This window comes from Rhinopithecus roxellana, chromosome 4 (assembly GCF_007565055.1).
Source record: "Rhinopithecus roxellana isolate Shanxi Qingling chromosome 4, ASM756505v1, whole genome shotgun sequence".
Taxonomy (NCBI): domain Eukaryota; kingdom Metazoa; phylum Chordata; class Mammalia; order Primates; family Cercopithecidae; genus Rhinopithecus; species Rhinopithecus roxellana.
Window position 1 is genome coordinate 63,595,160 of NC_044552.1, and position 17,974 is coordinate 63,613,133.

The 17,974-nt window shown below is 41.4% G+C and overlaps 1 protein-coding gene across 1 annotated transcript in view; it reads right to left on the bottom strand.

The window, feature by feature from the left end:
- Positions 1-15,190, bottom strand: part of KIAA0319 (KIAA0319 ortholog) — a 95,106-nt gene extending 79,916 nt beyond the window's left edge. The window contains 1 exon segment of the mRNA XM_030928888.1: positions 15,085-15,190. The gene's annotated coding sequence lies outside the window, so the exon portion shown is untranslated.
- Positions 15,191-17,974: the final 2,784 nt, after the last annotated feature.

Sequence of the window (17,974 nt, forward strand, 5' to 3'; positions counted from 1 at the left end):
AGAGAAAGCAAATAAAAGGATCCAGATTGGAAAGGAATGTGTAAAACTATGTCTATTCACAGATAACATGATCTTGTATATAGAAAAACCTGAGGAGTCCACAAAAATACGACTAGAGTTCAGCAAAGATAATATAAAAACAACATACTAAAGTCAATTGTATTTCTACACACTAGGAATGAATGAGCTGAAAATAAAATTAAGAATTCTGTATACTAACATACTAACAGCATCACAAAGAATAAATACTTAGGAATAAATTTAACAAAAGAGGTATAAGTCTTGTACAGTGGAGACTGTAAAACATTATTGAAAGAAGGAAAGACAACCTAATTTAATGGAAATAACCCAGATGTCCATCAGCTTAAAATGGATAAATATAACATGGTATTATATATCTATCTGGTGGAATATTATTTGGCAATAAAAAAGGAATGGTATATCTACTATATCATGGATAAACCTTGACACCATTATGCTAAGTGAAAGAAACCAGAAACAAGGACCACATTTTGTGCCATTCCATTTACATGAAACGTCCAGAATACACAAATCCATAGAGATAGAATGTAAATCAGTGGCTGCCAGTGGTGGGAAGGAATGGCATGTGACAGACTGTTTAAATGTCTGAGGATTTTTTAGAAGTAGTGAAAATGGGGCCGGGCTTGGTGGCTCGTGCCCATCATCCGAGCACTTTGGGAGGCCAAGATGACAGAATCACTTGACAGCAGGAGTTCAAGACCAGCCTGGTCAACACAGCAAAACCCTGTCTCTACTAAAAATACAAAAATCAGCTGGGCGTGGTGGCACACACCTGTAATCCCAGCTACTCAGGAGGCTGAGGCATGAGAATCACTTGAACCTGGGAGGTGGAGGTTGCAGTGAACAGAGATCATGCTACTGCACTCCAGCCTGGGCAAGAGAGCAAGACTCACTCTCAAAAAAAAGTCCGGGCGTGGTGGCTCATGCCTGTAATCCCAGCACTTTGGGAGGCTGAGGCGGGCAGATCACGAGGTCAGGAGATCGAGACCATCGTGGCTAACATGGTGAAACCCTGTTTCTACTAAAAATACAAAAAAATTAGCTGGGCGTGGTGGTGGGCGTCTGTAGTCACAGCTACTCAGGAGGCTAAGGCAGGAGAATGGTATAAACCCGGGAGGCGGAGCTTGCAGTGAGCTGAGATCTGGCCACTGTACTCCAGCCTGGGCGACAGAGTGAGACTCCGTCTCAAAAAAAAAAAAAAAAGTGGTGAAACTGTTTTGAAATTGATGGTTGGATTACTGTGAATATACTAAAAGCTACTGAATTTTATACTTTAAATGAGTAAATTTTCTGATATGGGAAATATATCTCAATGAAGCTAATATTTTAAAAAGGAAATGTATTGAACACCTACATTTGCAGGGCACTATTCTAGTTTCTGAGGATAAGCAGTGAATAAAGAGGCTCCCTATGAGAGTTTCCATTACAGTGGAAGATCCACATAAATTGTCCCAAGATACCCAAGGAATTTTGAGGTTTTACTGTGCAATTAGTTTTGGTAAACTGTGCAGAATAATGATGAAAAAGAGAATTTCCAGAAGCTAGGAGGCTTCTGGAACAAAAGTTCTAATTTGCAGAAACGTAATAAGGTTATTTATGGAAATGGCAAATTGAGACCTAGGTGCCAAACTCCAGGAACATTCTGGAGTGAGTTATTGAACAGATGATTCATGAGCACTTCACAAAGGCAGTAGCGACCAATTCATAAGTGTGGTCTTACAAAAAGCAGGCCAGCAGAACTCAATTGTTTTTCTTTCTACTTTTCTATATTTTCCAAATTTTCCATAATGATAACATGTAATATATCTTAGTAACAAAAGAGGACTTCACATACTTTTTAGATGGCTATTGTTCCCATGTTGTTAGATCAACAGAATGCTGTAAGAATGACAGGCTGGCAGGGTCTCCCAAGACATCCTTACGTGTACAGTGGAGAAACGTGCTGGGGATGTTTCAATTAGGAATCACTGTTGACACGTGGTAATGTGCTACCTGGTGACCTCCTGGTCAAAATTTCTGCTGAGGACTTAGTGCTCAGTCATAGCCACGGAAAGAATGAATTGGGAGGGAAGGTGGTTAGGTCTTAGTGAGGATTTTCCCTCCCTTCCTTCTTTCCATCTTTTTTTCCTCCCTCGCTCTCTCCTTTCCCCCTTCCCTCTCTCCCTTCCTTCCTTCTTTTCTTCTGAAAGACATGATCATGGTCTGATAAACAGAGGTCAGAATTAGGGAACAAATGATATAGTGAGGAATTCACAGCAAGGGCCTACCTAGGTCATGAGCGGTGGACCTAGCAGAATGAAGAAATGAACAGGATATGTAGCCTGAAAACTGGAATTTACCTCAAGCACCAAAGTAACCTTCCCTATTCCATCAATGGTAAAGGCCAGGACTTCTAGCAATCTACCTGCTGGTTTCAGTTCAGGGACTAACATTGTGGTCTTAAAAGTACAGATAATTATCGAATGAACTGTTAATACACAGAAGACAATCTAGAAGAGGAATATTTGTATGCATCATTTATATTCACTATTCAAAAATTATTAAATTACACAAATAACAGCATGTATGTTCACCAGTAGAATACGGAAAATATGTCCTGAATGCAGGAGCCTCCTTCCAAATACTGCTTATTCTAGAGCAAAATGAACTGAGTAATTGTGCTAATGAAAAGTTAGACATTATTCATCATTGCTTCCAGGTTTTATATTAGTTCAAGCACATGTAGTGCGGGAAAGCATGTCCTAATGATTAGAGAACATAGGCAATAAAAACATCCTATAATGGCATTTAGCTTCCTAAATCACCATATTTTAAAAAATTGAAACTTCCTAAATAAGTAACTTTGTGGACTGTTGCTTTTATAGACCTTGTTTTAGAATAAGTACTGGTTAGAAATGTCAGGTATTATAATTTTCCCACCTTTTAAAAAATTTTTTTGCTTTCAGTTCAATAATTTTTCTAAGTAACCTTATGTTTTCCTCTTTTCTAGCCCATAAGTTCTCTTGAAAGTGTTTTTATTTTAATATGTCACATTTGATTCTATAAGAATTCATGAGACACACTTGTAAGTTTTAAAGTGCAACTGCCCTGTGGGTTTTTAAAAGATCTAACAAGGTCTAGAACACCTGTCCATTTCCATTCCCCCATCAGGTTCTCACTGCATGCTTTTTTCTTTTTCTTTTTCTTTTTTTTTTTTTTTGTTATACAACCCTTGCATTTAACATCTGAACTAGTTTCCTAGGGCTACTGTAACAAAGTACAACAAACTAAGCACCCAAAAACAACAGAAATGTATTGTAGTCTCCCACGGTTCTGGAAGCTGGAAGTTGATCAACACATCAAGTGAGCCATGTCCCTCTGAGAGTCTGATCGGAATCCTTCTTTGTCCCTTCCTAGCTTCTGATGGTGGCCGTCTATCCTTGGCGTTCCTTTGTTTGCAGCTGCATCACTCCAATTTGTCCCTCTGTTGTCACATGGACCTCTCCTTGTGTGCCTCTGGGTCAAAATTTTCCTCTTATAAGGGCACCAGTCGCAGTGGGTAAAGGGCCCTCTCATAACCTCTTCTTGATACCATCTGCAAAAACCTTATTTTTACGTAAGGTCACATTCACAGGTATTGGGTTAGGATGGAACGCATCTTTTTGGGGGACACCACGCAACCCATAACACCATTGTTTGTACTTTTCAAAAGAAAAGCTTCCTGAAATTTGCCTGTCCTGTCCCATTAGTGACTGCATGAAGTACCTAGAGCAGAGAGCATTTTCTAAGTTTAAGGTGAAAAATGCCATCTAACTTATAGTGAGACAAAATAACAACTCAAGCCTTTAGACATTGGGGGTTTTCTTTCATCTCTGCTCAAAGGAGGTCAGCCAATGATGGAATCAATGACAGTCGGGTGCAGTGGCTCACGTCTGTAATCCCAACACTTTGGGAAGCCAAGGCGGGCGGATCACGAGGTCAGGAGATCGAGACCGTCCTGGCTAACACGGTGAAACCCCGTCTCTACTAAAAATACAAAAAATTAGTTGGGCGTGGTGGCGGGCGCCTGTAGTTCCAGCTACTCGAGAGGCTGAGGCAGGAGAATGGCGTAAACCCCGGGAGGCGGAGCTTGCAGTGAGCGGAGATCCGGCCACTGCACTCCAGCCTGGGCGGCAGAGCGAGACTCCGTCTCAAAAAAAAAAAAAAAAAAAAAAAAAAAGATAGGGAGGTTGTCCAAATAAGGTTGTAACCAGTCATATGAGCTGTAAACCAAAAGGTATCTAATACAGGTCTCAATCAATTTAAAAGTTTATTTTGCCAAGGTTAAGGACATGCCTGGAAGAAAAAAAGCACGAAATCATAGAAATAGTCTGTGGTCTGTGCCTTTCTCCGAAGATGATTTTGAGAGCTTCAGTATTTAAAGGTGAAAAGCTGGCTAGCGGAGAAAGAGGGAGGATATGGTAATCCACATGTTCCAGGGGAAAAGAAACATGTAGGGGAACAGTCAATTATGTATGTCTCTCAAGCTCCGCGAACAAAAGGAAAGGCAGTTTCTTTTCTTTCTTTCTTTCTTTTTTTTTTTTGAAATGGAGTTTCGCTATTGTTGCCCAGGCTAGAGTGCAATGGTGTGATCTCGGCTCACTGCAACCTCCACCTCCTGGGTTCAAGCAATTCTCCAGTCTCAGCCTTCTCAGTAGCTGGGATTACAGGTGTGCGCCACCATACCCGACTAATTTTTGTATTTTTAGTAGAGATGGGTTTTACCCATCTCTACTAAACGTTGGCCAGGCTGGTCTTGAGCTCCTGACCTCAGATGATCCGCCCGCTTTGGCCTCCCAAAGTGCTGGGATTACAGACATGAGCCACCACACCCAGCCAGGAAAGGCAGTTTCTTGCAGGACTCAGCTTTTGGCTTAATTTTTTTTTCTTTCAGCATAGTGAATTTCTGTCCTGAGTTTTTGTTTTCCTTTCACGGAACACTTTAAAAGCACAGTGTTTTCTTCATCTGATAACAGAAGGAGAAGTCAAAGAGAAAATATCCAATATGAGAGAAATCTTCCATTCCTGGCTTTTGAAGATGGAGGGGGCCATGTGGAAAGAACCCAAAAGCAGCTTACAGGAGCTGACAGTAACCCCCAGCGGATATTCAGCAAGAAATGGGGACATCAGTCCTACAACCCCAAGGAACTGGATTCTGCCAACAACCAAAATGAGTTTGGACACAGATTCCTCCCCAGAGCCTCCAGGGAAGACTGCATTCAACTGACAACTTGATTTGACTCTAGTGAGACCCAAATAAATGCTAATAAATGGGTTTTTTAAGCAACTAAGTTTATGTAAAGTTGTTCCACAGCAATAGCAAACTAATGCAACAGGCAAATGGGTAGGCATCTTCTGACATTATGAAATATTATGAAAGACTCACAAACACCACTGCAGCCTACAACGACTAATGAATCATGTAAATAAGGGCTAAAAGAAACCAGAGGCATGTCAATGAGAGACTGAAAGAAAGATTGCCAAGATATGCCTCTTTATGGGGACTTTGCTTTAACAACCTGTAGAGTATTAATTTACAGCTTCCATTTCCAGGATAAATGGAACATATATACATGCAACCACAAAACATTTTGAATACATACCTAAGCCCCAAAGAAAGGGAATCTCTAGGTGTCAGAGATCCAAGAAAAGCCAAAACAGATATCAAAAGATGACACTGTGGGTTTCCCAAAGGATTTTAGGATCTGAACATAGGCCCTAGCAGCAAGCACTGGGCTTTCAATGGCCATTTTGGAACAGGATATACAAGGGGTCTTCAAAAAGTTAATGGAAAATGCAAAATATGAAAAAACTATGAACAGATTTCAATTTTTTTGCACCAAAATAAACTTATACTGGCTTGTTATAACTTGTCTGAACAGGATCTAGTTTGAGGCACTGAGAAGAATAAGGCATCAGTTTTAAAACAGCCCCTATTAGAGCAACATGAATTCTGTGAAATTGAAGAAAGAACAAACATCAAATTTATGATGAAGCTTGAGTAGAAGAATAGTAAAATCACCAATACTTTACCAAAAACTTTATGAGGACAATGACCCAAAGAAATCAGCAGTTTACAAATGAATAACTCGTTTTAAAAATGGTTGAGATGATGTTGAAGAAGAGGCCCACAGCAACAGATCATCCACATCAATCTGCAAGGGAAAAGTTCATCGTGTTTATGCTCCTATTTATTGTCCTTTTTAAAAATTTTTTTCCTTTTTTGCCCTCAGAGATTATTGTTCTGATCATGCCTTAGTCGAAGAGAACAGATAATAAACAGCAGAAACAATAGCTGATACCATAGACATTTCAACTGGTTCTAACAGAGGAGACCATCCCTCATACCATCTTATGCCCAATTTCTGCCTCCAAAGAAAGAAGTAAAAACTAAAAGGCAGAAATGAAATCCACAGGCAGACAGCCCAGCACCGCACCCTGGGCCTGGTAGTTAAAGATTGACCCCTGACCCAATTGGTTCTGTTATCTATAGATTACAGACATTGCATACCGGTGCATGCAGCCCCCAGTCACGTACCCCCTGCTTGCTCAATCATGACCCTCTCACATGCACCCCCTTAGAGTTGTGAGCCCTTAAAAGGGACAGGAATTGCCCACTCAGGAAGCTCGGCTCTTGAGACAGAAGTCTTGCCAATGCCCCCGGACGAATAAACCCTTTCCTTCTTTAACTCGGTATCTGAGGAGTTTTGCCTGAGGCTTGTCCTGCTACAGTTCAGCTTACACAATTCTGACAGAAAAATTAAAGTTGAGCAAACTATCTACTCCATGAGTACCAAAACCAGGGTGTCCAGAGAAGCTGCCCACATAAGGTCAGGGGATCGAGACCATCCCGTCTAACATGGTGAAAACCCATCTCTACCAAAAATACAAAAAATTAGCTGGGCGTGGTGGCGCACGCCTATAGTCCCAGCTACTCAGGAGGCTGAGGCAGGAGAATGGCATGAACCCAGGAGGTGGAGCTTGCAGTGAGCCAAGATCACGCCACTGCACTCCAGCTTGGGCGACAGAGCGAGACTCAGTCTCAAAAAAAAAAAAAAAAACCAAAGAATTAGAAAGAGGCAAGACGTGAAGGGATCGGTTGTAAGATGAATACATACTAGGGATCTAACGTACAGCATGGTAATTATAGTTAACAATCCTGTATTGTATACCTGAAATTTGTTAAGAGAGTAGATCTTAAATATTCTTATCAAACACAAACAAAGAAACAGACAATAAATAAAAAATAAATAAATGAGGTGATGGATAGGTTCATTACCTGGCTTGTGGTAGTCATTTCACAAAGTACACAAATATCAAAACATCACATTCTTCCTGGTAAATACAGTCAATTTTTATTTATCAATTATACCTCCATAAAGTTAGAGGGAAAAAAAGATGTAAAGAGATAATGGCAAACAATTTTCTAGAATTGATGAAAGGAAAAAAAATCCTTATATCCAGAGAGTACAAGAAGTTCTGAGTCAGATTATATTCACTGAAATCAAACTGTAGAACACCAAAGACAAAGAGTAGATCCTATAAGGAGCCAGAGACAAAAGACAGATGATCTTAAAAGGAACAATAATCACACTGACAGCAATATTTTCATTGGTAGGAATAGATGCTAGGAAATAATGGAAACAAAATCTAGAAAGTACAGAGGAACAAAAACTGTCAACCTAGAACTTTATACTCACTGTTAGCACTCAAAAGTAGTAATAAAATAAAGGTTCTTTTAAGATAAAGACTGAGTCTACTATCCACATATTCTCACTAAAAGGGTTACTATATGACGTTTGGGGCTGGATGAAACTTTTTTAAAAAGAGTTATTATAAGAAAAGCTGACTGGATGTGGTGGCTCATGCCTGTAATCCTAACACTTTGGGAGGCCAAGCCAGGCAGATCATGAAGTCAGGAGCTTGAAACCAGCCTGGCCAATATAGTGAAACCCCGTTTCTACCAAAAATACAAAAATTAGCCAGGTGTGGTGGCACATGCCTGTAGTCCCAGCTACTCCGGAGGCTGAGACAGGAGAATCGGAGAATCGCTTGAACCCGGGAGGTGGAGTTGCAGTGAGCCGAGACCACGCCATTGCACTCCAGACTGGGTGACAGAGTGAGACTCCATCTTAAAAAAAAAAAAAGAAAAAAAAGGCCGGGTGCGGTGGCTCAAGCCTGTAATCCCAGCACTTTGGGAGGCCGAGACGGGCGGATCATGAGGGCAGGAGATCGAGACCATCCTGGCTAACACGGTGAAACCCCGTCTCTACTAAAAAATACAAAAAGCTAGCCGGGCGAGGTGGCGGGCGCCTGTAGTCCCAGCTACTCGGGAGGCTGAGGCAGGAGAATGGCGTAAACCCGGGAGGCGGAGCTTGCAGTGAGCTGAGATCCGGCCACTGCACTCCAGTCTGGGCGACAGAGCCAGACTCCGCCTCAAAAAAAATAAAAAAGAAATAAAAAAAAAAAGAAAAAAAAAGCTGAACAGCGAGGATGAAAGAAGCATTGGTAAACAAGAAACTGGCTAGCATGTCGGTAAATAATAATAAAATATTATTCAAACTAAAATGTCAAATAATAATAAAGGGATAGATGACAGAGAGGGAAACTGAAGTTAAAGTATAGTAAGGTCTTATGTACTTTTAGAGAACAGGAACATTTATTAACTTTAGATTTTGGTGGGGAGAAAGGCTGCAATTTTTTTATTGATACATAATAGTTGTATATATTTTGAGGATATTTTGGTGCATGCATACAATGTGTAATATTACTAACTTTCGATTTCTAAAAGTAAACGTGTATGTTACAAATAAAACATAGTCCCTCCTCTATAGAAGCTTCTACTATCCAGGAACAGGATAAGTGATGTTATAAGGCATGCCCAGTGAGCAAGAATGCCATCAGGGAAAGAGGGATGAGATGAGGGCATTAGGGAAGCCTTCAAAAACATGATGTTTAAGCTCTATCCGGAGAAATCAGCCGTTCGTTGAAAAAAGAATGCAATCTAGTCTGTGGGGACTGACTGCACATAAAACACACGGACTCTTGGAAGAGTTGGCATATTTTGAGTGGTTCCATATGGATGTAAGGTAGAATAGGTTTGGGTTATGATAAGAAGATGAAAAGGTAGACCAAGAAGAAATGTTAAAGAACTATATAGGTGACATTAAGAGATCTGCACATTATTTAGTAGGTGGTGGGGGCATATCGAAGATATATTTTTTAAATTCTTTCATTGTGGTAAAATATATATTACATAAAATTTACCATTTTAACCATTTCTTTTTTTTTTTTTTTTTTTTTTTTTTTGAAACAGGGTCTTGTTCTGTTGCCCGGGCTGGAGCGCAGTGGTGCAATCATGGTTCAATGCAGCCTCAACCTCCTGGGCTCAAATGATCCTCCCACCTCAGCCTCCCGAATAGCTAGGATGACAGGCATGTACCACCAAGCCCGGCTAATTTTTGTATTTTTTGTAGAGATGAGGTTTCACCATGTTGCCCAGGCTGGTCTCAACCTCTTGGGCTTAAGTCATCGGCCCACCTCAGCCTCCCAAACTGCTGGAATTACAGGCATGAGCCACTGTGCCCAGCCCATTTTAACCATTTTTAAATATACAGTTCAGCAGCAACCATCATCACTATCTATCTCCACAACTTTTTCATCATCTCAAACTGAAACTCTGTATCCATTAAACAATAACACCCCATTCCCACCTACTTCTAGTTCCTGGTAACCCCTATTCTTTTTCTTGTTTCTACGAATTTGACTATACTAAATATTTCATGTAAGTAGGATCGTACAATGTTGTTTGTGTCCAGCTTATTTTACTTAGCATAATGCCTTCAAGGTTCATCCATGTTGCAGCATGTATCAAAATTTCCTTCCTTTTTAAGGCTGAGTGACATTCTATTGTGTATATTTAACATATTTTGTTTATTCACATATCCATCAATGGATATAACAATTAAAATTTATAACCAGGGGAGTAATGTGTTCGTGTAACTGCTTTAGAAAGGTAACCCTAGAAGGAGATTAAAGGATACCACTTGCGAACCAAAAGATGAACCTGTTTCCAGAAAGTGAAAATGGTCAAACAGGTGGAAGAAGTCTAGTAAAATGAAGTCAGAAATGTCTCTAGGTTTGGGAAAAGCAGTTGTAGTATAGCAGGGGATAGGAAACATTGAACACTAGTTAACCTAGTTAGCATGCTCAGAAACACGTATCTGCATGGGAAGACCTTTCCCATGCTACAATAAATTTTGAACATTTGGCACCTATGTTTAAGACAAAGAGGTTGAAGACACCAAATTAACAAAATATTTTAGCCTCTTAAGAAATACAAATATACTGAGAGAGATGGTAAAAATGGTTTTCTTGAAAATGAGACATCTTAGGATTTGTATGGTGGCTCATGACTGTAATCCCAGCACTTTGGGAGGCGGAGGTGAGCAGATCACTTGCGCCCAGGAGTTCAAAACCACTGGGGGTAACATGGTAAGATCTTGTCTCTACAAAAAGTATAAAAATTAGTTGGGCTTGGTAGTATGTGCCTGTAGTCTCAGTTACTCAGGAGGCCGAGGTGGGAGTAAGCAGAGGCGGCAGTGAGCTAAGATTGTGGCACTGTACTTCAGCCTGGGCGACACAGCAAGACTGTGTGAGAAAGAGAAGGGAAGGGGAGCAGAGGAGAGTGGAGGGAAGTGGAGGGAAGGGGAGGGGAGAGGAGGGGAGAGGAGGCAAGGGGAGAGGAGGGGAGAGGAGGCAAGGGGAGGGGAGGGGAGGTAAGGCGAGGGGAGGGGAGGGGAGGAAGGAGAAAGAGGAAGAAAGAAAGAAAAGAGAGAGAAAGAGAGAAAGAAAGAAAGAAAGAAAGAAAGAAAGAAAGAAAGAAAGAAAGAAAGAAAGAAAAAGAAAGAAAGAAAGAAAGAAAAGAAAAGAGAAAGAAAGAAGGAGAGAAAGAAAGGAAAAGAAAAGGAAAAAAGAGAAAGGGAAGGAAGGAAGGAGAGAGAGAGAAAAAAAGAAAAGAAAAAGACAGTTTAAAGGGTTATTTTGAAAAAATTTTGAAGGTAACTCTGTTACATTGATTACCAGTGTACATTACACATCATGTACTTCACTTTAATGATGAAAACAAAAGATGGTAAGGTATGCTGATATAATCACAATCCTAGAATAACAAGACTGTTATCCTGGGAAGGGACAGCCCATACTTCCCTACCATCATATGAATAAACATCCTATCAACTGTAAAGCTTAAAATGTATGGGTGTTATGGGTGGCAACGCTGGAGTTAATTTACCCTCCATGCTTATATTCTGATGCTTAATAGCATGGAATGACTCCAACTTTGAAAATTCATTTTTAGGCCTGAATTATCGTCTTATTCAAGCTACATTGCTTAAATTAAAAAGATGTTACTATAATCCTTTGCTTTTTTTTTTTTTTTTTGAAACAGAGTCTCGCTCTGTGGCCCTGGCTGGAGTGCAGTGGGGCAATCTGGGCTCACCACAACCTCTGCCTCCCGGAGTTCAAGCAATTCTCCTGTCTCAGCTGGGATTACAGGCACCCGCCACCATGCCTGGCTAATTTTTGTATTTTTAGTAGAGATGGGGTTTCACCACGTTGGCCAGGCTGGTCTCTAACTCCTGACCTCAGGTGATCCGCCCATCTCGGTCTCCCAGAGTGCTGGGATTGTAGGCGTGAGTCACCGTGCACCCATCTTCCTTCGCTTTTTTGAACTTAAGGAAAAGAATGATCAGCAAGTTGATGGGCAGTGTAATTCTACACTATTATTTAGAAGGAAAAATAACTAAAACTTGAACACCATTGTCTTTACCTACTTGTGTCATTTAAGAAGCTCTACTTTAAAACTTAAACACCCACTGTTAAAAGACTGCAAAATGATGATGCCAGATGTTATTCTGGCTCAATCATTTTTATTGGTTAATACAAATAAATGAGAAAATATTTTCTCATTATTGAAATTCACATGAATAGTGTCTAAAAGTACAGATTTTTAAAGACAAATAGAAAAATAACCTATACTATTCGGGTAATGGTAACTAAAAGCCCAGCCTTTGACACTACACAATATATCCACATAACAAAACTGCACTTGTACCCTCTAAATATATAAACAATTTAAAAAACAAATAGAAAAATAACCTACCAATTATTCTAGGCCTACTAAAGCAAAGAGCCTTCCTTGTGGGTATTAAATTACCAGAATATTAAATTGACATGATTTTATGATTTTCATTATGATATGCATTATTGTTGCTGTTATAAAGGTGCTGCAAGGAAAAATTTATGCATTTTATAATGATTTGATATCATAAATCAGAACAAGCTTTGGACATGTTAAAATAAATCTATTTTTAGTACCAAATCATTTTGAAGGTATGAAAAATATTTCCTGAAAAAGAACACATTTCAAAAATAACAACTTTTATTGAAGCGTTACTATTAAAACATGCCAGGCAATGAGCAAAGATCTCTCAAATATATTATTGTATTTAATTCTTACAGGAATTTCATTAAGTAGGTCCCGTTATTATCTTTGTTTTACAGGTGAGGAAACAGGTTTAGAGGGTTTAGAGAATTTGCCAAATGTGACACAGACACTAAGTGGCAGAGCCACGCCCAAACCCACACTCTCTGACCTGGCAATCTGCAGCACACTGCTCCAGAAACAGGCATCCCTGGCTCTACACATAGCAGTGCCTCAATAACATAGTTTTATTCAACGTTGGTGACAAAACAAATTCCTGGCCAGGGCCACTGTCTATGTGGAGTCTGCTCATTCTCCCCACGTCTGCGTGGGTTTTCTCTGGGTTTCACTTTCCTCCACATCCCAAAGCTGTGCACATGTCTACAGGGTTCCCGTCTGAGTGAATGGGTGTGTCTGTGAAAGTGCACCCTGTGATGGGATAGCTTCCTGGACAGGGGAGAGGGGTTCCCACTCTGAACTGCACAGAGAAACTCCAGCTACCTGTGACCTTGAACTGCAATAATTGGGTAAATAATTATCTTGTTTTTACTAATCCTTCTTTTTTTTTTTTTTTTTTTTTTTTTTTTTGAGACGGAGTCTCGCTCTGTCGCCCAGGCTGGAGTGCAGTGGCCGGATCTCAGCTCACTGCAAGCTCTGCCTCCCGGGTTTATGCCATTCTCTCGCCTCAGCCTCCCGAGTAGCTGGGACTACAGGCGCCTGCCACCACGCCCGGCTAGTTTTTTGTATTTTTTTAGTAGAGACGGGGTTTCACCATGTTCGCCAGGATGGTCTCCATCTCCTGACCTCGTGATCCGCCCGTCTCGGCCTCCCAAAGTGCTGGGATTACAGGCTTGAGCCACCGCGCCCGGCCTTTACTAATCCTTCTTAACTGTATGTATAGCTTCCGTTTATTTCTATGTTTAATATTAGAAGTGCTGTGGTCCTTATTTAGAAGTTTGGTGATTTTTTTATGACCAGAAATATGCTGTAGGAACTTAACTCTTGTTTGTATCAATTAGCCCATGGTAAAACTGGTTTCCTTATACTTCGTTGTGTTTAAAGGTTCAGTTTCCAAGAACTTATCAAGAATGTTAAGTGAGGACTTACTGTATTTATTTAAAGAGAATGCTTCCTATCTGTTGGTTGGGGGGAAAAAAAAGTCAAGAAAATTTAACAGCAAATCTATTCTTTTATATTAATACATTACCAAAGCTCTCTTTTGGCTATTTTTAATTCATAAAGATTTTGGCTGAATTATTTTCATTATTTTGAAACTAAATTCTTGCCTCGGCATTTTGCATTACAGATGCAAATGCAAAGGCATTACAAATAGTTAATACAAATAAATGAGAGTCCTTAGGTAATATGTTTACATTTCCCTTTTTCAAATTAGAGGAATTTACCTTTCTCTGTGACTCCTACGTCTATATCTGAACTGATATCTCCAGTTTTCCTCATCTGAATTAAAAATAATACTAAAAAAAAGCACAAAATAAAAGTTTACATTTGGCATAACTTTAGTAGTCTCCACGATTGTGGTCTTCTTATAATAAACAAATTGAAGCATTTGGAAAGTGAGCATGTATTTCAGGAATAAAGAAATAAATACCAACATTTACTTCCAAAATTACTGTGTGTGGGGGGGGGGACATTGTCTACAATTTATTTTTTCTGTTACTATCAAAAACATCATTCAACTTTTCAATTCAAGCACTGGAAAAAATACTAACATTTAACAGACAAACAAAAATGTTCTGGTGAACAAACCAGCAATAAAAGTGTACATGAGTACGTATATCATATTTTTCCTCCTTGTATTTAATTAACAAATGACCTTAAGATGATAACTCTCAAAATTTCAGGTTTATCCTCCTCATTAATTTGTGACATTCCTTGGAGGGAAATCAAAGGGAAGAAGAGAAAGGTTTTAAGCTTCAGGTTATGGTAAGGAACAGAGACGAAATGCATTTAGCAAATAATAGGAAAGATCACATAAATAGTTCTGAACGAAGTTTAAAGAAAACGATTCCTTACTTCTAGAAAAATGCAATTCCTGAGGTTGGGAAAAGACGCTCAAATTTCCCCGACTCCACCCTACTAGTAAACAATCAGCGCAGCAATAAAAAAATGCCCTTTCCTGAATGCCCAGAAGAATCTTAAGAAACTCACCTTCTGAAGTCAGGGCGTCTCGATTCTACTTTTATTATTGGCCTGCCTACTGGCTGCCCTCTTTCCTATTTCCCGGCCAGGCGGGCTGGGAAGTAGATACTGTACCTGGGGTCACTGCTGGCGACACTGAGGCTCGCCCCATTCGGTGCTGCTGGCCCTGAGCATCACTCGCCGTCCCACTTGTTCCTCCTCGTCGTTATCACAGGTCGTACACACACACCCACACGTTCACACCCTCGCGCGCGCATCTGCTGTTAGAGGTACAGCCCCACCCCAGCAAAATCCTCGCTTCCTCTTCCCCGGGACGTAGCCCCAGAGGAGCGAATCTGGACCAAGCCCAAGACAGGCTGAAGCTACTGCTGCGCTCTCACCTCCGACAGTGAAAGCGATCGGGGCCGCGGCTCTGCGCGAGGCCAGTCAGGCCGGCCGAGGGCAGCACAGGTGGAGCAAGGTTGCACCCCCAGGGGATCCCCGCCCACCGCCCGCGGCTGCTTCTGCAGGCTCGAGGAAAGCGAGCGCCAGTGATTCAGCGCCTTTCCGCCGCCGCGGTTACCACGGCGACGCGCGCGCACGCGCGCACACGCCCTCAGGGATGTGGGGCGCGGCAGCCGCCCCTGCCCAGCTTCCCGGTTGCTCTCTAAGGACCCGCACCGGGGCGAGACACTCCCACGCATGGACCAAGCCAAAGGCTTTCGGGAACCTGAGCGGCCTTCATACCCTACCTCCTTTCCTTCACCAAGCCCTTCCCTGTCACTGTGGCCCTAGACAGTCTGGGGGATGAACACTACTTCCAAATAAACACCCGGGCCAGGGTGGCTCAAGGGAATCGTGGGCGCACTGCCTGGGTCAAAGACCCTTCGCGAATGTGTCCCCCAGCTTGTCCCCAGCTTGTGTCACCCCAGCTACACAAGTTCGACTCTTCCAGTGGGAGTCTCTTTGGCCCCTACTCTGTAATTATCTTTCTATTTTGAGCAGGTGCTTTCTGATTGAGACTGGAAACCTGTGCTGGGAGGGGCTCACATCACCTCCAGGCCTTGCAAGTTAACTGGGTGCCCAGTATAGTTTGACATTTACATCTTGAGGAACGTGATAATCTAAAAAACAGAAAACTCGTGTGGAAGACTCTTGCATTTTTACTGTTTTAATAAAGATGCAAAAGCATCTAGGGATAATGACACGAGCAGAAAAGGCAGGGCATTCCTTGCACATCTCATTACTAGGACATATAGTGCAGTGCTTAGAGCTGAGTCACACACACTTGATGAATAAGCTTCTTGGTTACTCGGTATTTACCGAAGAGCCTTAGACAAGTTACATAATCTTGATAAACCTGTTTCCTCAATTATAAAATAATAGCATTCATATAGGATGATTCTGGGAATCAAATAAGATAATGCACATTTAAAGAGTAAAAACCAGCTGGGTGCGGTGGCTCACGCCTGTAATCCTAGCACTTTGGCGGGCCGAGGCAGGCGGATCACGAGGTCAGGAGATCGAGACCACCCTGGCTAACACGGTGAAACCCCGTCTCTACTAAAAATACAAAAAATCAGCCGGGTGTGGTGACCTGCGCCTGTAGTTCCAGCTACTTGGGAGGCTGAGCAGGAGAATCGCTTCAACCCAGGAGGCGGGGGTTGCAGTGAGTCGAGATCGTGCCACTGCACTCCAGCCTGGGTGATAGAGCAAGACTCTGTCTCTAAATAAATAAATAAAAACTAAAGAGTAAAAACCTGTCCAGGACTCAAAGAGTGAAAATCAGCTTGGATTTGGAAAAGTTAGTAATGATCAATGATCAGGCTGAGAGGACAAAGTCAGAAGCAAAATTAACAGGCAATATTGTTTCTTCTGGTCACACAGCAGCTACAAAACAACACAACTCCCTATTTGAATGACTACTGCTTTCTGCCTTTGCTTTACTATTCCCATCCATAACTGGGGATACCCAATTGCTGAACTCCCTTCACCTCCTGACAGCACCCAATCCCTCATTAATCCCCCTTTCTCTCAATCTGCCTGGGAAACAGCAACCAACTGGATCCCAGGCCTGATTCCAAGACTCCCTGGAATCCTTTAATAGGAACCCAAACCTTAAAAAAGACACTTCCTCCTTTTTCTGCTCACATGGCATTCCACAGGCACTCTTTCAGTGCATCAAGTCAATGAATTTGATTTTGTTCCCAATGCTCCTTGGCTGATTAGCCTTTAAAGAAACATTTTTAGCACATACACACACACACACAGGCTTAGCCTAGAATGGTTAACTATACCATCTTTTTAACTCAGAGACACTATAATGAATATCCTATTTCCATTTTTAATGAATGTATCTATTTTGCTATTGTATGAAAATGTTAGTCTCCTTCTCTAGGACACAGATGTGAGGCCACTACCTTTCACTTCTTTTCAGCATTCAATGGACATTCACTGAGCTCCTACTATATGCCAGATACTGCAATAGGTAGTAAGGGTAAAATGATGTATCCTTAGTATAATTTACTTTGTCTGCTCTTGCTTATACTTTTGGTTGGGACATTCGTACAAGATAAGAACCTTATTTTGAGGGTGGGAAAAACTGAGGTTTAGGAAGGTTAAAGTACATTCCACATCAGTGGTAAAAATGGTGCTTAACGTAATGACAGTGTTGCCTTATTGAAATACAAGATTTTAGGCCAGGTACAGTGGCTCATGCCTATAATCCCAGCACTTTGTGGGCCAAGGCAGGAGGACTGTGTGAGCCCAGGAGTTCAAGGCCAGCCTGGGCAACATAGCAAGATCCTCTCTGTACAAAAAACAAAAATAAATAAAAAGTAGCTGGGTGTGCGTGCACACTTGTAATCCCAGCTACCCAAGAGTCTGAGGCAAGAGGATCACTTGTGCCCAGGAGGTTGAGACTGAAAAAAAAAAAAAAACCACCACCACCCAGAAGATTCTACATTGGAATTTCACTAAGCAGGAAGGTAAGGTAAGCAAAGCTACTACACTGGAAAAACTTTGAAAACTATTGCTCATGAAAGCAGACTAAAAGTGGGGTTTTTTGTTTGTTTGTTTTTTGAGACAGTCTTGCTCTGTCGCCCAGGCTGGAGTGCGGTGGCACGATCTCGGCTCACTGCAACTTCTGCCTCCCGGGGTCAAGCGAGTCTCCTGCCTCAGCCTCATGAGTAGCTTGGATTACAGGCGCGTGCCACCACTGCCCTGCTAATTTTTTTGTATTTTTAGTAGAGACAGGGTTTCACCATGTTGGTCAGGCTGGTCTTGAACTCC